Genomic DNA, 18294 nt, shown 5'->3' on the forward strand with positions numbered 1-18294 from the left:
CATGAAGGTGCTGGAATTGATCCTGGGACATGAAGGTGCTGGAATTGTGGAAAGTGCTGGGGAAGGAGTTACTAAGCTGAAGGCAAGTGATACTGTCATCGGTGTAGAGAACGCAAATTTTGTCTAAACCCTAAAACAAACCTTTGCCAGAAGATAAGAGTTCCTCAGGGGAAAGGATTAATGCCAGATGGTACTGGCAGATTTACTTGCAAAGGGAACACAATTTTACATTACATGGGAACCAGCACATTTTCTGCATATACAGTTGTGCCTGGTATCTCTGTTGCTAAAATTGATCCTTTAGCACCTTTGGGTAAAGTCTGCCTTCTGGGTTGTGGCATTTCAACTGGTCGTGGTGCTGCTGTAAACGCTGCCAAGGCGGAGCCTGGTTCTGATGTGGGAACCAAAGGCAGAAGAAAAATTATTAAATTTCCTTACTACCTGCAGCCCATTGACAAGTCCTTGAGGCAGGCAGAGTGATGACCGCCCCCCCCTCCCCCCAGGATCCTGTAAGTCTACTTTAAGGTATAAGAATTCCTCTGGAAACTTCCTTTATCTCTAAACCCTCCAAGATACGTGTTGGCAATCACACCCCAAGCACATGGCCCACCGATATACATCTGAAGGGTCTCATGACTAAGGTTTTATTAGACAGTAATAAATGACACTTTCCCAACAATAGCCAGCCCCCTCAGGGTCCTGGAAACCTTGCTTCCAAAATTCCTTAGAGACTTAACGTTATCCCTAACCCCCTCCCAACTTGAAAGTATATAATGGGCCACTCCTCATGACCCCATTGCAGCTCTTTCTGCCCACGGATCCTGTTCCCGTGCTTTAATAAGACCACCTTTTAGCAGCAAAGATGTCTCAAGAATTCTTTCTTGGACGTCGGCTTTGAACCCTAGTAACGTCTTTCCTACATCAGCTCTACTTGTACCATCTTTGGCCTAAGAGGAGTTGGATTGGCGGCTATCATGGGCTGCAAGGTGGCTGGTGCATCCCAGATCACTGGTGTGGACATCAATAAAGATAAATTCACAAGGGCCAAGGAGTTTGGAGTCTCTGAATGTATTAACCCCCAGGATTTCAGTAAACCCATCCAGGAAGGTACAATTCATAACTCTCCAATCAAGGACCAGGCTGATACAGTCATAAATCTGTTTCCTGAACTCTCCTTCACATGAATAACTGCCAGCTCATTAAGGAACATTCTAGCATAATAAAAGTCATTTCTGAAAAAAAAAAAAATCTCCCCAATGGATAACACAAAAGCCAAATAGTTTTACAGGAGAGAAATAATAAACTTTTGAAAAAAAGATCATTATAATTCATGCAAACACTTCTAGATGGTATGGATAAAAGGAATCGTTGTCATTTCTTTCACTAAAATAGAATTAATTACCTTGGTGCCTAAATTAGATGAGAATATGTTAAGAAAGGAAAAAGAAAAGTCAAACTCATTTATGAAAATTGTTGCAAAATCCTAAAACAGTGCTAAAACAAATCAGCGTATAAAACTCATATAGGTAATCAAATTGAGTTTATTTCACAATTGTGGTAATAGTTTTCCTTTGAAAGAAAAATCATTAAATGTAATTTACTATAAACAATAGCCTAAAGAAATAGAACAGGATTGCATCAAGGTGGAAAGCCCATTTGCTATAATTCAAAACCTTTTCATGATAAAAACAATCTTTAGCATACATATGAGAAGACTTACATAAACATCATTCTTAATTTGGAGACATTAATAGTCTTTTAGAAATCCATGAAAGCAAACAATCACTAATATGACTTCTTTTCAATGTCATTGTAGAGATTTTTCAGCACATTTAAGACCACCATAGGAAATTAAAGAGATAAGGACTTAAACATTTTTTTTTTTTTTCTGATGGGGAGGAAGACATTTCTCTGACGTATGGTCATTTTGGTTGAACTTAGAATCAAATTGGCTTGAGACGGACTAACAGGAGAAAATCAAATTTAATAGGTATATGTATGGGGAATCCACAGACAAAAAATTCTAAGGACAATGAGGCAACATGAAACTTATATGAGTAAAGGAGAGGGGGAGGGCCTGAGATACAAAAGGGAGAAAGCTCATTAGCAAGAAAGTAAAAGGAGATGTTTGAAAAAACAAGGTTACTCTATTATGCAGATAAGTTCCTTAGGTAAAGGGGAGTCTGTTAATAGCTCTCTTCTTCATACAGGCTCTCTTTTCCAGTGTAAATTTAGGCAGTTGAGGAGGAGACAGAGCTGTTCCTGTATCTGCGGGGTTTTTACTTTTATTTTATTTTTTTTAATTTAAGTAAGTTCTATGTTCAACATGGGGCTTGAATTCATTATCTTAAGATCAAGAGTCCCAGGGGTTTTGATTACTTTTAACTCAAAATAATCTCTATGCCAAAGTGGCCCATCTTGGGGCAGCCTGGTCTGGGCCCCTACAGCATAGAAAATTAAAAAAATAGTTTAATGATCAGTTAATAGAAATAATATTAATATAACTGAATGTAACATTAACTTGCAAAAACTACTACATTAAACATCACTAATAAACAAAAAAATTAATCTTTAAAAATATATCATTAACAATGACAATAGAAAGTAAGGTGCTTATGAGTAAATCTAACAGAAATAGAGAAGATGTACATGGAACTTACATAACTTATATAATATTTTTTTAAAACCCTAAATTTTGATAGAACTACTGGATGTTATAAAGATGTCAATTAATCCTAAAATGTTTCAGAGAGTCAATTTAATTCCAATTAATATCCTAGGTTTTATTGTATGACCTACAAAATAGGATTCTAAATATTCATAAATTGCAAAAGCCAATAGTCTTATTGCTATTGCAGAATAAAAGGTGGGGGGTCTTGTCCTACTGATGTTAAGACCTTGTTTAAAGCTATGTTAAGTAAGATAAAATGATAGAAGAACATAGACAGAGCAGACAAACTGAAAAAGAGAAAAGATACAGACAAGGAAAAGTTATGTGCACAGATGAAAAAAGTATGAGGTAGCATTGCAGATAAAGTAGAAAATGACATACCATTAAATAATTAGTGCTGAAAAGTTGTCTTAACAATATAAAAATATAAAATTTGATCTTTACCATATGCAGAAGAATTAGGAACTTAAACACAGACCCCTGGTGTGTGTATAAGAAATAAATATATGAGGGGCACCTGGATGGCTCAGTCAGTTGAGTGTCTGACTCATGATTTTGGCTCAGGTCATGATCTCAGGATTGTGAGATCGAGCCCTGCATTGGGCTCCACGCTGGGCAGGGGGTCTGCTTAAGATTCTCTCTCTCTCCCTTGCCCTCTGCCCCTCCCTCCCCCGCTCACACTCTCAATCTCTATCAAAAAAAAAAAAAAAAAGCGCGCGCGCGAGAGAAGTAAATATACGAGAGTTGATACCAACTCATAAGATTGGCTCAGGATACATTTTATTTATATTCATTTATTCGGAATATTGGAAAAATACAAAGTAAGATAATAAAAGAATATGTAAAAAAAAAAGAATATGTAAAATTTTAAGAAATGTAAAGTTATCAAACTCAAAATTCCTATAGCTACAGTCAGGAAAGAAGGCAAACTATATGTGGTCATATGTTTCAAGGTTAGACAATAAACAAGTTTGCTCAACATACTTCTTTTAGTGACTACTATTTGCTAGGTGTTTTTCTAGGCCTTGGGAACGCTGAAGTAAACAATCCCCCCCAAATTTCTTGCCCTTGTGGAGTTTACATGTTAGAGTAGGTGATGGAAAATGCACAAATAAATATGAAGCGAGTTCAAGAATAAACAAGACAAGTGAATATAAAGTAAGTTGGAGAAAAGAAGAATAATGTTATATCCTGACATTCTCATATCAATATTCTTTTCAGGTAATCAGCATTTTCTATCGACTATTATATATAAAATTAGATCTATAATTAAGAAATGTAAGCTGATATTTTCTTACAATCACAGTTTTACAGTTGGTTTATGAAAAGAAATGAATGGATGCTCAAATGTGGGCTTTTTAGGAGGAAATCTAAGTCACATTTGTCTGAAGTGTCATTTTTATGTTAGTAACATAAAATTTAATCAAATTGTGTGTCTCTTAAATAAAGATCGAGAAAAAGAAGTAGGAAATAGGGTATATACAGCATCTAATTAGTCTACTCATTTCATTTCATTCAAATAGGAACTTTTAACCCTGTGAGGAAGTTACAAAAACATACTTACAAGTTCAGTTTCTTGAAATAAATATCATGAGAAGCTAGGCATGGAAGCTCTGGTGTTATATATAAAGCAAATCTTAAACAAACTGACAGAGTGAAGAAAGGATTCTTTTTGTTTTTTAAGATTTTATTTATTTATTTGACAGAGAGAGAGCAAGAAAGCACAAGCAGGGGGAGCAGCAGAGGGAGAGGGAGAAGCATACTCCCTGCTGAGCAGGGAGCCCAATGCGGGGCTCAATCCCAGGACCCTGAGATCATGACCTGAGCCAAAGGCAGACACTTAACCAACTGAGCCAGCCAGGCGCCCCTGAAGAAAGAATTCTTACAGAGGCATATTCTAAAGTGAGTCCAGGATAGTGAATAAAAAAAAAAAAAAATTAAAAAGGAGGGGAAGAGTTAAAAAAAAAACTCACTTGTATAAAGAAATAATATATAAACAGACATTCTAATTTCTTCCTTGCTGCTGAGCACACACTCTGCAGCTGTCGTGTTGGAACATCTATTGAGGATTTGCTGACCATTAGTGATGCTTTGGTGATACATAAAATTACAAAAGGACGTGATACAATTTTCAGAAAACATACTTTCTGATACATGAAATAAAACCAAAAAAATTTATGCAGAAATAATTCGGCTACAAAAATATATGCATGGGCTTCACATGGACATATATATCCAACCTCTTAAAACTATTGGGGAAAGTTACAATTCTTTGCAAACAGCCTGGGTTCAAGTCATTTAAAAACACCCACCACCACTTCAACAAACTGTTTAGAAATTAATTTTGTTAAATGAAAATAACCACCCACCAAGACCTAATCAACTGGCCTTCTTGGCCAATAAGCTACACGTTCATGGGCTTACATGGCCTGAGTGTGTATTAAGCTCTTCCTGTGTACCCTAAAGGGAGGAGGTATTGAGGCCACAGTGCAACTTTGTGGTGAGAAAAAGTCCTCTGGGGCAGGATGCTCACTTGAAGCTGTGACACAGAGCCTGGATGTGGTCAGAGGTATATTGTGGGCAGTTGCCCAGAAAGGAAGGTAAAAGGTCTGTGGTTAGGACCCAGTGGAACTTTTGCAGTCTTAACATTTCTGTAAATATGTTTGAATTGATAGGAAACATGTCCGAAAGACAACTTCTAAAATTCACAAGAGCAAGAAAGTAAATAAAGAAGACAGAGAAATAGATTTGAGTTTGGATGTGGATGGACATATTGAAGCAAAAAGTCTGCCGTATAGAGAACTAACTGATGGTTACCAGAGGGGAGGTGGGTGGAGTGATGGATGAAATAGGTGAAGGGGATTAAGAATACACTCATCATGATGAGCACTGAGTAATATACAGAATTGTTGAATCACTATATTGTACACTTGAAACTAATATAACACTGTATGTTAACAGTACTGGGATTTTTTTTAAAGTAAGAAATCTGCAAACATACTTATTCAGAAACTAAATAATTATGCAGAACATTCAGCTAGGGATTATGTAGTGGGCAAAGCACATATAATGCCATAATAATGTCAACTAGTACATTTTAATAGGATGAATACAAACCAGAGATTCATAAATCTTGAATGTATGCTTTTGAGAGGGGAGGGAGAACAGGTCCCTATCTTGGTAACTAACTAATGTTGTTTGGCACAGTTTCTTGAGCTCTTAATGGATAAATAATTTCTTGGCCCCATCTCAGATAAAACTTTCTGTAATTAAAAATAAGCAATTCTAGGGGCGCCTGGGTGGCTCAGTCGTTAAGCGTCTGCCTTCGGCTCAGGTTGTGATCCCAGAGTCCTGGGATTGAGCCCCGCATCAGGCTCCCTGCTCCACGGGAGGCCTGCTTCTCCTTCTCCCACTCCCCCTGCTTGTGTTCCTGCTCTCGCTGTGTCTCTCTCTGTCAAATAAATAAACAAAATCTTTAAAAAAAAAATAAGCAATTCTACTGAGATATAATTTTATTCACAAACAAATATTTTCATTATGTTAACTTCTTATCCCATGCTAGGAGACTTAATTTTTTTATTTGTTTATTATCAATTTATATGACATAATGGGACAGAAAAGATTTTTTCCCTGTGCTATTACTTAGAATTTGTGAATAAACAGCTATATAAATAGCAACTCTTTTCAAAGTTGTTCTCAAGTAAATCACAAGCACGACTTACAAGTCAGATGATTTCAAAGTTCTACTTATTTTTCTTTGATTGGTTGCCATTTAACCTTACATTTCCTGCCACAGTGGTAGTCTCCACATTCATGAAAAAAATAAAAAGAATAAGATGCCATTTATAACTTCTGCATCTTGCATCTAAATGGATTTTGTGTTTATTTCAGTACTCTAAAGGTCAAAGACTCTTAGAATTTTGTAGATGTCATAAAATTTTGACATTACTTATCCCAAGTGCCTAAGGAAATAGACTTATGAATAAAATAACACAGAAGAAAGACAGTAAAATAAAGGGAGCTATATGAAATTCATTATTATTGGTTTATTAGGTGAGATTATGAATAGCTGGAGATCAGGATAGAGCCTGGAACAGTCTGGAATGACAAGAAGCAAGTGTGAGAAGGAAGATTCATAATTTAAGCTATGTTTTTTGAATAGTAACATGTAGTAATAAAAATCCTTTGAGGAGTTTTAAGCAAGGACTGACAAGGTTAGATTTCTATGCTTTGGGTAGACAATTTGACTTCTCAGAGGACAATGGATTTGATAATGGGAATAAAGAACAAACAAGAACAGCAGTTGTGGGCCACAAACTGTGGAAGTAAATAGGTTTTTTACCTAAAATTGTCATGTTAGGAATGGTGAGTATGACACTAGTTAGTGGACTAAACTGACACAGTGGATGACATTAAATCCAACAATTGGTGAAGACAAGAGTGGAGAGAGAAAAAGTATAGGAATGATGTATATGTGTCTAGATTTTGCCAAATGAAATGATTGTGCCACTAATCTGATACTAGACTAACCAGTTTAGGGAAGGGGATGATGATGGCCTAACCTATGGACATAAAGTGTATGTCCAATAGTGATGAGATAGGAGTAAAAGACCAAGAAAATGTGTTGTCCTAGGTGCCAAGTGAAGGAAATGTTTCAAGAAGGAATTAATGATCTACTGTGTTTAATACCACAGCTAATTCAAGTAAGATGAGAGTTTATTATTGGACTTAGAAAATAGAGAGTAGTTCCAGTGTACTATTGGGGAAAACATCTAAATTGTCAAAGCTTTAAAAGAAAATGGAAAGACAGGAATTAGAAATATTTTACTATGATGCAGCCAGGAGTTCCTTAAATGTATCTATTTTTTTATTTTATTATGTTATGTTAATCACCATACATTACATCATTAGTTTTTGATGTAGTGTTCCATGATTCATTGTTTGTGTATAACACCCAGAGCTCCATTCAATACATGCCCCCTTTAATATGCATCACCAGGCTAACCCATCCCCCACCCCCTCCCCTCTAGAACCCTCAGTTTGTTTCTCAGAGTCCATAGTCTCTCATGGTTCGTCTCCCCCTCCAATTTCCCCTCCCTTCATTCTTCCCTTCCTGCTATCTTCTTCTTCTTCTTTTTTTTAATATATAATGTATTATTTGTCTCAGAAGTACAGGTCTGTGATCCAACAGTCTTACACAATTCACAGGGCTCACCATAGCACATACCCTCCCCAAAGTCTATCACCCAGCCACCCCATCCCTCCAACCCCCCACCACTCCAGCAACCCTCAGTTTGTTTCCTGAGATTAAGAATTCCTCCTATCAGTGAGATCATAAGATACATGTCTTTCTCTGATTGACTTATTTCATTTAGCATAATACCCTATAGTTCCATCTATGTTGTTACAAATGGCAAGATTTCATTTTTTGATGGCTGCATAATTTTCCATTGTATATATATACCACATCTTCTTTATCCATTCATCTGTTGATGGACATCTTGGCACTTTCTGTAGTTTGGCTCTTGTGGACATTGTCGCTATAAACATTGGGGTGCATGTGCCCCTTCGGATTCCTCCATTTGTATCTTTGGGGTAAATACCCAGTAGTGCAATTGCTGAGTCGTATGGTAGCTCTATTTTCAACTTTCTGTTTCCAGAGTGGCTGCACCAGCTTGCATTCCCACCAACAGTGTAGGAAGGTTCCCCTTTCTCCCTATCCCCGCCAACATCTGTCATTTCCTGACTTGTTAATTTTAGCCATTCTGACTGGTGTGAGGTGGTATCTCATTGAGGGTTTGATCTGGATTTCACTGATGCCGAGCGAAGTTGAGCACTTTTTCATGTGTCTGTTGGCCATTTGGATGTCTTCTTTGGAAAAATGTCTGCTCGTGTCTTCTGCCCATTTCTTGATTGGATCATTTGTTCTTTGGGTGTTGAGTTTGATAAGTTCTTTATAGATTTTGGATACTAGCCCTTTATCTGATATGTCATTTGCAAATATCTTCTCCCATTCGGTCGGTTGTCTTTTGGTTTTGTTGACTGTTTCCTTTGCTGTGCAAAAGCTTTTTCTCTTGATGAAGTCCCAATAGTTCATTTTTGCCCTTGCTTCCCTTGCCTTTGGCGATGTTTCTAGGAAGAAGTTGCTGCGGCTGAGGTAGAAGAGGTTGCTGCCTGTGTTCTCCTTTAGGATTTTGATGGACTCCTGTCTCATATTTAGGTCTTTCAACCATTTTGAGTCTATTTTTGTGTGCAGCATAAGGAAATGGTTCAGTTTCATTCTTCTGCATGTGGCTGTCCAATTTTCCCAACACCATTTTTGAAGAGCCTGTCTTTTTTCCATTGGACATTCTTTCCTGCTTTGTCAAAGATTTGTTGACCATAGAGTTGATGGTCCATTTCTGGGCTCTCTATTCTGTTCTATTGATCTATGTGTCTGTTTTTGTGCCAGTACCATGCTGTCTTGACGATGACAGCTTTGTAATAGAGCGTGAAGTCTGGAATTATGATGCCACCGGCTTTGCTTTTCTTTTTCAACATTCCTCTGGCTATTCGGGGTCTTTTCTGGTTCCATACAAATTTTAGGATAATTTTTCCATTTCTTTGAAAAAAGTGGATGGTATTATGATAGGGATTGCTTTAAATGTGTAGATTGCTCTAGGGAGCATTGACATCTTCACAATATTTGTTCTTCCAATCCATGAGCATGGAACGTTTTTCCATTTCTCTATGTCTTCCTCAATTTCTTTCATGAGTATTTTATAGTTCTCTGAGTACAGATTCTTTGCCTCTTTGGTTAGATTTATTCCTAGGTATCTTATGGTTTTGGGTGCAATTGTAAATGGGATTGACTCCTTAATTTCTCTTTCTTCTGTCTTATTGGTGTATAGAAATGCAATTGATTTCTGTGCGTTGATTTTATATCCTGCCACTTTACTGAATTCCTGTATGAGTTCTAGCAGTTTTGGTGGAGTCTTTTGGGTTTTCCACATAAAGTATAATATCAACTGCAAACAGTGAAAGTTTGACTTCTTCTTTGCCAAGTCAGATGCCTTTATTTCTTTTTGTTGTCTGATTGCTGGGGCTAGGACTTCTAATACTATGTTGAATAGCAGTGGTGATAGTGGACATCCCTGCCGCGTTCCTGATCTTAGGGGGAAAGCTCTCAGTTTTTCCCCATAGAGAATGATATTCGCTGTGGGTTTTTCATAGATGGTTTTTATGATTTTGAGGTATGTACCCTCTATCCCTATACTCTGAACAGTTTTGATCAAGAAAGGATGCTGTACTTTGTCAAATGCTTTTTCTGCATCTATTGAGAAGATCACATGGTTCTTGTTCTTTCTTTTATTAATGTATTGTATCACATTGATTGATTTGCAGATGTTGAACCAGTCTTGCAGCCCAGGGATAAATCCCACTTGGTCGTGGTGAATAATCCTTTTAATGCACTGTTGGATCCTATTGGCTAGTATTTTGGTGAGAATTTTTTTTTTTAAAGATTTTATTTATTTATTTGACAGAGAGAGAATGAGAGGGAGAGAGCACATGAGAGGGGGGAGGGTCAGAGGGCGAAGCAGACTCCCTGCCGAGCAGGGAGCCCGATGTGGGACTCGATCCAGGGACTCCAGGATCATGACCTGAGCTAAAGGCAGTCGCTTAACCAACTGAGCCACCCAGGCGCCCTTGGTGAGAATTTTTGTATCCATGTTCATCAAGGATATTGGTCTGCAGTTCTCCTTTTTGATGGGGTCTTTGTCTGGTTTTGGGATCAAGGTAATGGTGGCCTCATAAAATGAGTTTGGAAGTTTTCCTTCCATTTCTATTTTTTGGTCAGTTTAAGTAGAATAGGTATTAATTCTTCTTGAAATGTTTGGTAGAATTCCCCTGGGAAGCCATCTGGCCCTGGGCTTTTGTTTGTTGGGAGATTTTGATTACTGCTTCAATTTCCTTGCTGGTTATAGGTCTGTTCAGGTTTTCTATTTCTTCCTGGTTCAGTTTTCTTATTTATACATCTCTCAGAAAGCATCCATTTCTTCCATATTATCTAATTTGCTGGCATATAGTTGCTCATAATATGTTCTTATAATTGTTTGTATTTGTCTGGTGTTGGTTGTGATCTTTCCTCTTTCATTCATGATTTTATTTATTTGGCTCTTTTTTTTTTTTTTTTTTTATAAGTCTGGCCAGGGGTTTATCAATCTTGTTAATTCTTTCAAAGAATCAGCTCCTAGTTTCATTGATCTGTTCTACTGTTCTTTTGGTTTCTATTTCATTGATTTCTGCTCTGATCTTTATTATTTCTCTTCTCCTGCTGGGTGTAGTCTTTATTTGCTCCTCTTTCTTCAGCTCCTTTAGGTGTAGGGTTCGGTTGTGTATTTGAGACCTTTCTTGTTTCTTGAGAAAGGCTTGTATTGCTATATACTTTCCTCTTAGGACTGCCTTTTCTGCATCCCAAGGATTTTGAACAGTTGTGTTTTCATTTTCATTTGTTTCCATGAATTTCTGTAATTCTTCTTTAATTTCCTGGTTGACCCATTCATTCTTTAGTAGGATGCTCTTTAGCCTCCATGTATTTGAGTTCTTTCTGACTATCCTCTTGTGATTGAGTTCTAGTTTCAAAGCATTGTGGCCTGAAAATATGCAGGGAATGATCCCAATCTTTTGGTACCGGTTGAGACCTGATTTGTGACCTAGGATGTGATCTATTCTGGAGAGTGTTCCATGGGCACTAGAGAAAACTGTGTATTCTGTTGCTTTGGGATGGAATGTTCTGAATATATCTGTGAAGTCCATTTTGTCCAGTGTGTCATTTAAAATCTTTATTTCCTTGTTGATCTTTTGTTTAGATGATCTGTCCATTTCAGTGAGGGGGTGTTAAAGTCTCCCACTATTATTGTATTGTTGTTGATGTGTTTCTTTGCTTTTGTTATTAATTGGCTTATATAATTGGCTGCTCCCATGTTAGGGGCATAGATATTTACAATTGTTAGATCTTCTTGTTGGATAGACCCTTTAAGTAGGATATAGTGTCCTTCCTCATCTCTTATTATGGTCTTTGGTTTAAAATCTAATTTGTCTAATATAAGGATTGCCACCTCAGCTTTCTTTTGGTGTCCATTAGCATGGTAAATTGTTTTCCACCCCCTCACTTTCAATCTGGAGGTGTCTCTGGAGGATTGATAGGATGTTGGTTGAATGAATCTCTTGCAGAGAGCATTTCGATGGGTCTTGTTTTTGTATCCAATCTGACAGCCTGTGTCTTTTGATTGGGGCACTTAACCTACTTACATTCAGGGTAACTATTGAAAATATGAATTTTGTGCCATTGTATTGCCTGTAAGGTGACTGTTACTGTATATTGTCTGTGTTCCTTTCTGGTCTATGTTACTTTTAGGCTCTCTCTTTGCTTAGAGGACCCCTTTCAATATTTCTTGTAGGGCTGGTTTTGTGTTTGCAAATTCCTTTAGTTTTTGTTTGTCCTGGAAGCTTTTGATCTCTCCTTCTATTTTCCATGACAGCCTAGCTGGATATAGTATTCTTGGCTGCATATTTTTCTCACTTAGTGCTCTGAAGATATCATGCCAGTCCTTTCTAGCCTGCCAGGTTTCTGTGGATACGTCTGTTGCCAATCTAATGTTTCTACCATTGTAGGTTACAGATCTCTTCTCCCGAGCTGCTTTCAGGATTTTCTCTTTGTCTCTGAGACTCGTAAGTTTTACTATTAGATGTCGGGGTGTTGACCTATTTTTATTGATTTTGAGGGGGGTTCTCTGTGCCTCCTGGATTTTGATGGCTGTTTCCTTCCCCAAATTAGGGAAGTTCTCTGCTATAATTTGCTCCAATATACCTTCTGCCCCTCTCTCTCTTTCTTCTTCTTCTGGGATCCCAATTATTCTAATATTGTTTTGATTTATGGTATCACTTATCTCTCAAATTATGCCCTCATGATCCAGTAGTTGTTTATCTCTCTTTTTCTCAGTCTTTATTTTCCATCATTTGGTCTTCTGTATCACTAAATCTCTCTTCTGCCTCATTTATCTTACCAGTTAGAGCCTCCATTTTTGATTGCACCTCATTAGTAGCCTTTTTAATTTCAACTTGGTTAGATATTAGTTCTTTCATTTCTCCATAAAGGGTTTCTCTAGTATCTTCCATGCTTTTTCAAGCCCAGCTATTATCTTTATAATCGTCATTCTGAACTCTAGTTCTGACTTCTTATTATTGTCCATATTGATTAGGTCTCTGGCAGTTGGTACTGCCTCTTGTTCTTTTTTTTGAGGTGAGTTTTTCCATCTTGTCATTTTGTCCAGAGGAGAAAGGATGAATGAGAGAACAAAATACTAACAGGGTATCAACGTCGCCAGAAAATATACACTAAACAAATCAGAAGAGACCTGAAACTGGGGGAAAAGAAAGGGAAAGTAAGAAAAAGGAAAAAAAAAAGAAGAAGAAAAAGATAAATAATAAAATATGATCAAATATGATCAGGCTAGTGAATAAATTAGTGCCACACATTAGATTTTGGGCATATTTTGGTCTGTTAGAAGAAAGTGCCTCCCAAAATTTTAAATAAAGAAAAACTTATATATGTACAAAAATATGGGTAAATACAATGAAGGGATGGAATGTGACTGTAAAGATGAAAAGTATAAAAGATTTTATAAAAGGAATTGTTAAGATAAGAAGTTGGTTGAAAAGAAAAAAGAAGAAAAATTAAAAAAAAAAAAGGGAGAGAATGTTATCAGGCAGGAAACTAGGAAAAAGCCATACACTAGTGATTTAGCGTATATTTTGGTCTGTTAGAAGAAACTATATCCCAAAATTTTAAAGAGAAAACAACTTATATATATACCAAAAATAAGGTTAGCTACTATGAAGGGATGGAATATGACACAAAAAATGAAAAATAAAAAAGATTTTTAAAAAAGGGATTGATAGGATGTTGGTTGAAAAAGGGAAAAAGAAAAATTCAAAAAAAATGTAGAAAAAGAATTAAAAAATTAACTTTGAAAGACTAAGGAATCATGGGAAAAAAGCCATGAATTCTATGTGCTGTGTTCCCCTGGTGCTGGCGTTCTGCTGTTCTCATTGATTGGTAAACTTGGTCTTGGCTGGCTGTTCTTGCTGATCTTCTGGGGGAGGGCCTGTTGCCGTGGTTCTCAAATGTCTTTGCCGGAGGCGGAATTGCCCTGCCCTGGCCGGGTGGGGCTTAGTAATCTGCTCGGGTTTGCTCTCGGGAGCTTTTGTTCCCTGCAAGCTTTCCATTCAGTTTTGGAGGACAAGAGTGAAAATGACGGCCTCCCAATCTCCACCCTGGAGGAGCTGAGAGCTTGGGGCCCCACTCCTCAGTGTGCCCCCAGAGAAAAGCAGTCAATCACTCCTGTCTCCCGGGTTTCCGGCCATACTCCGTGCTCACCCGGCCTGTGACTGAGTGTTTCTATCTCTGGCACACGACTCGTTTGGAGTCTCCAAACCCAGCGATTCCCATGGTGTGCTCTCGCTCCACTCCTCCCAGGGAAGGAAGGGGATTCTCCCTGGATCTGCCACTTGTTGGGTCCCTGCTGGAGGAGCAGTGGCCTGACTGTGCTGCAGGTCATGGTTTATGGCAACCCCAAGCTGAGAGCCGGCCCCTCGGCTCTGTCTTTGCAGCTGGCTTCCCCACTCTGATACCTGGGAGCTCTGCCACACTCAGGCACCCCGGGTCTTTCTGTGACCCCCAGGGTCCTGAGGCCACACTGTCCCAGTGAGGGTTCTATCCCCCGCTTAGCCACTGGAGTGATGTCCCTGAGTGGAGCAGACTTCTAAAAGTTCTGATTTTGTGCTCCACTGCTCTATCACTTGCTGGTAGCGGCTGATGGAGGCTCCCTCCCCCCGCTGTCTATCTTCCTGAATATCGCCTCGGATTCACTTGTCCGCACATCCAATCTTCTAAAATGTGGCCACTTTTCTGTTCAGAAAGTTGCTGCTAGTCTTTTCTTTGATCTCCTGTTGAGTTCATAGGTGTTCAGAATGGTCTGATACCTATCTAGCTGAATTCCTGGGACCAGATGAAATTTAGGTCTCTTACTCCTCCACCATCTTGCTCCTCCTCCCCTAAATGTATCTTTTCTGATAGTGATGAACTGTGCTTCTTGAATGTGTGTGCATCAATCAAGTATGCTTCCTCAGGTGTGGTATCAATCCTGACTACAATCACGTGTGCTCTCTTCCAATATTGCTTATCTGCATTTTCCCTATTGTTCCAATCTAATCTTCAAATGTTATCCTTCATGTCTGAGACGCTTTCATAGTTTCTACCTTCTTTTCTCTTGTCTTTAATTAGTCTTTCAGTTGACTTACTTTCTCCCTAAATGTTTCTTTTTGTTTGTTTGTTTGAGAAAGGAAAATAGTCTTTATTTAAATCTCAGTTGCAAAGTATAGCTATGAATATCCTTAGTAAAAATACACTTTCAGCTGGAAAAGGCTTAATCAAGTCTTTATTTTTTTAAACTTAAATTCAATTAATTAACATATAATGTATTATTGATTTCAGAGGTAGAGGTCAGTGATTCATCAGTCTTATATAATACCCAGTGCTCATTACATCATGTGCCCTCCTTAATGTACCTAAATATTTCTAATCTATTCTTTACTCCATTGATTTTTTATATAAATGCCTTTTTTTAATTTCTAGAATTCCTTTTTAAAAAATTAGTTAATTTATTTTTATTTTTATTATTTTTTTTTAGGTTCTACTTATTTATTTGACAGAGAAAGAGAGCACAAGCAGAGGAAGCAGAGGGAGAGGGAGAAACAAGCTCCCCACTGAGCAGAGAGCCCAAAGAAGGACTTATCCCAGGACCCTGGGATCATGACCTAAGTTGAAGGCAGACATTTAACTGACTGAGCCACCCAGGTGCACCCCCCCTTTTCCTAAATTTTAGAATAGTTGACAGACAATGTTACATTAGTTTCAGGCATGCAACTTAGTGATTTGACTTGTTTATACATTATGCTATGTTTTGACTGTTTCAAATTTCATCATAATCATCACAAAATATCCAATCTTCCTGATGGTTTTGAGGACATTTCCCTTCCCCCATGCCTTGTTTTTTATTCTCTGTTTCTTATTTATGCTGAATATTTCTGAGGGGAGGGGGATTCAGATGTAAACTCTTCAATCATTACCCTGCTGCTTATTCTAGTTTTTATTTTTTTAATATTTGTTTATTTTAGAGAAAGTGTGAGGGGGAGAGAGAGAGAGAGGGCGAGCAGAGGGGAAGGAGCAGAGGGAGAAGGAGAGAGAATCCTCAAGCAGATTCCCCTCTGAGCTTGTAGAAGAGTCAGTGTTTGATCCTAGGACACTGGGGTCATAACCTGAGCCAAAATCAAGAGTTTCCCATTGAACCTTCTGAGTCACCTAGGTGCCACATTCTGTTTTTGTTTTTGTTTTGTTTTGTTTTGTTTTTTGCCAGAGCAGCACCAGTTGAGATGAAAAGAGATTTAACTATATACACAAAAGCTATCATTTTCTCAAGATCATTCTTGGAAGTCTGATTACTTTTATTTGGAAATTTTGTCTTTGATCAATTAATTTTCTGTTGAGAGTTCTGATCATTTGGTGATTTTTTCTTTAAAAATTTAGTAATCTTTATTTGTCTATTTATATCGATGATTGATATCCATTAAAATTGAGCAATATTTTTGTCATAAAATCGTATTTGTATTACTTTGTTAATCCAATTAGATAACATACAAAGAAGTTTACTTCTGGCAATATTGAAACTGTGGGAGGAACCATGTTGCTGGACAGAGTATGAGGATATTGTATATTCTGCCTTATGGGATTTGCCTTCCTCCTTCAGCTGGTCATACTGGTGGTACACAACCCTCTTCAGCACACTTAGCATACAGTCTGGCATCTCTTATGCCAAAAATCACATTCCTGAGTGCCTTTCTCTTAGAGTCATAATAACAGGGCAAAATCTATTGATTTTTATTTTACTATGTTTCAAAAAAGGCCACATAGCCTAGATCATCTTAAAGTAAAATTAAAGAATTTAATGAAGGCATTTAAATCCTTCTCTGGCAATAGTCCTAAGCATCCAAGTACTCAATTACCTGTTACCTTTAAGCTGATGAGAGGATTAAATATCTTCACTCTTTTGAGCTCAAGTTGGGCACTTCTGAGATGAAATGCTAGGAGGCAAGTTAAGGCTTTCTGTAGCTCCTTTCTCTCTGACACAAGAACCAGTGTTGTTCCAGATAGAGGCTACTTAGTAAACCTTCATTCAGGGGTGAAGGTGATCTGGGTGAGAGGCATATGGTATAAGTAAGAAATAAAGTTCTCTTGCTGCAGATATAATTTTTGTTGTTGTAATGAGATCTAATATTGGGGAATTATAAGACATTGTCAGGAATACATGGAGGAGTTATCATGTCTCTAGACTACACTGTAAGTCTCAGTATATTTTTAAAGGCTTTATTTATTTATTTAAGAGAGAGAGAGAGAGAGTGAGAGAGCAAGCGGAGGGGCAGAGGGAGAAGCAGACTCCCTGCTGAGCAGGGAACCTGACTACACAGGGCTCGATCCCAGGACCCTGGGATCATGACCTGAGCTGAAGGCACTTAACCAAGTGAGCCACCCAGGCGCCCCTATAAGCATCAGTATTGCTTTCAGTTGAGGAATTTGCTGAAGATGACTATTCCAGTTACAAAACTTGTGGGAGAGTACAAAAATCTTCCTTAGGACACAGATTTCTTAGATCTAAATATTTCCCAAACCAAAAGCAATCAAAACAGCCAGTGTCGGGACTAAAATTGTAAATCCAGTGGAATGTAGAAGTTATGTCATTAGAAATGCCCCATACTCAATGTATTATCAGGAGTCCCGACATATAGAGATCAAAAGGAAAAGGACAATCCATGGATTCTGAATGTGCAAGTAAAGTACTTCAAGTATGACCTGGTCAGTTAAGTTGAAAACATTTTACATTTCTAAACTTTGCAAAAAAAGCAACATATCTAAGAGGAGATAATATTAGAGGTTTATTTTATCCCTGATATGTAAATATACTTATCACATTTAACTGTTTAAAGAAGACTTCTTCCAAAAATGTTAAGATCGTATATCTAGCAAAATGAACAATTAGCATTTAAAAATCACAGTCACCCCAAAAAGGTTAAGTCAGGGATATTTTCCTTTTTTCAGATATTATTAGGTCTGCCATTGTCTTTGGAGACAATGATTTCTGGGCTCTGAGAAAATAATTTTGCACATAATAAACCCTAAGGGTGAGGAATCTTGTTTTATTATGAAGATGATGATTATGACAATGATGATGATGGTGACTATGTGGATGAAAGACTAGTGTTTTGATGATTTTATGCACTACTACACATTTGGAGATTTAAAAATAACAAACATAAGATTTTTGTTTCTTTTTGTTATTTGAGTATAACTGACACACAATATTACATTAGTTTTGGGTGTAAAACAGTGATTTGACAAGTTTGTACATAACACTGTGCTTGCCACAACTGTGGTTACCATCTGTCTTATTTCTAAACCCATTTTTTGTGGTCAGAAAATATTACATCTATATCAGGGGAAGGCAACCTAAGCTGAATCTCCCTAGGAA

The 18294-nt window shown here is 37.6% G+C and overlaps 1 pseudogene; it reads left to right on the forward strand.

The window, feature by feature from the left end:
• Window positions 1-18032, forward strand: part of LOC116623546 — an 18346-nt pseudogene extending 314 nt beyond the window's left edge.
• The last annotated feature ends 262 nt before the right edge of the window (window positions 18033-18294 follow it).

The sequence above is a fragment of the Phoca vitulina genome, unplaced genomic scaffold (genome assembly GCF_004348235.1).
Source record: "Phoca vitulina isolate PV1807 unplaced genomic scaffold, GSC_HSeal_1.0 scaffold59, whole genome shotgun sequence".
Lineage (NCBI taxonomy): Eukaryota > Metazoa > Chordata > Mammalia > Carnivora > Phocidae > Phoca > Phoca vitulina.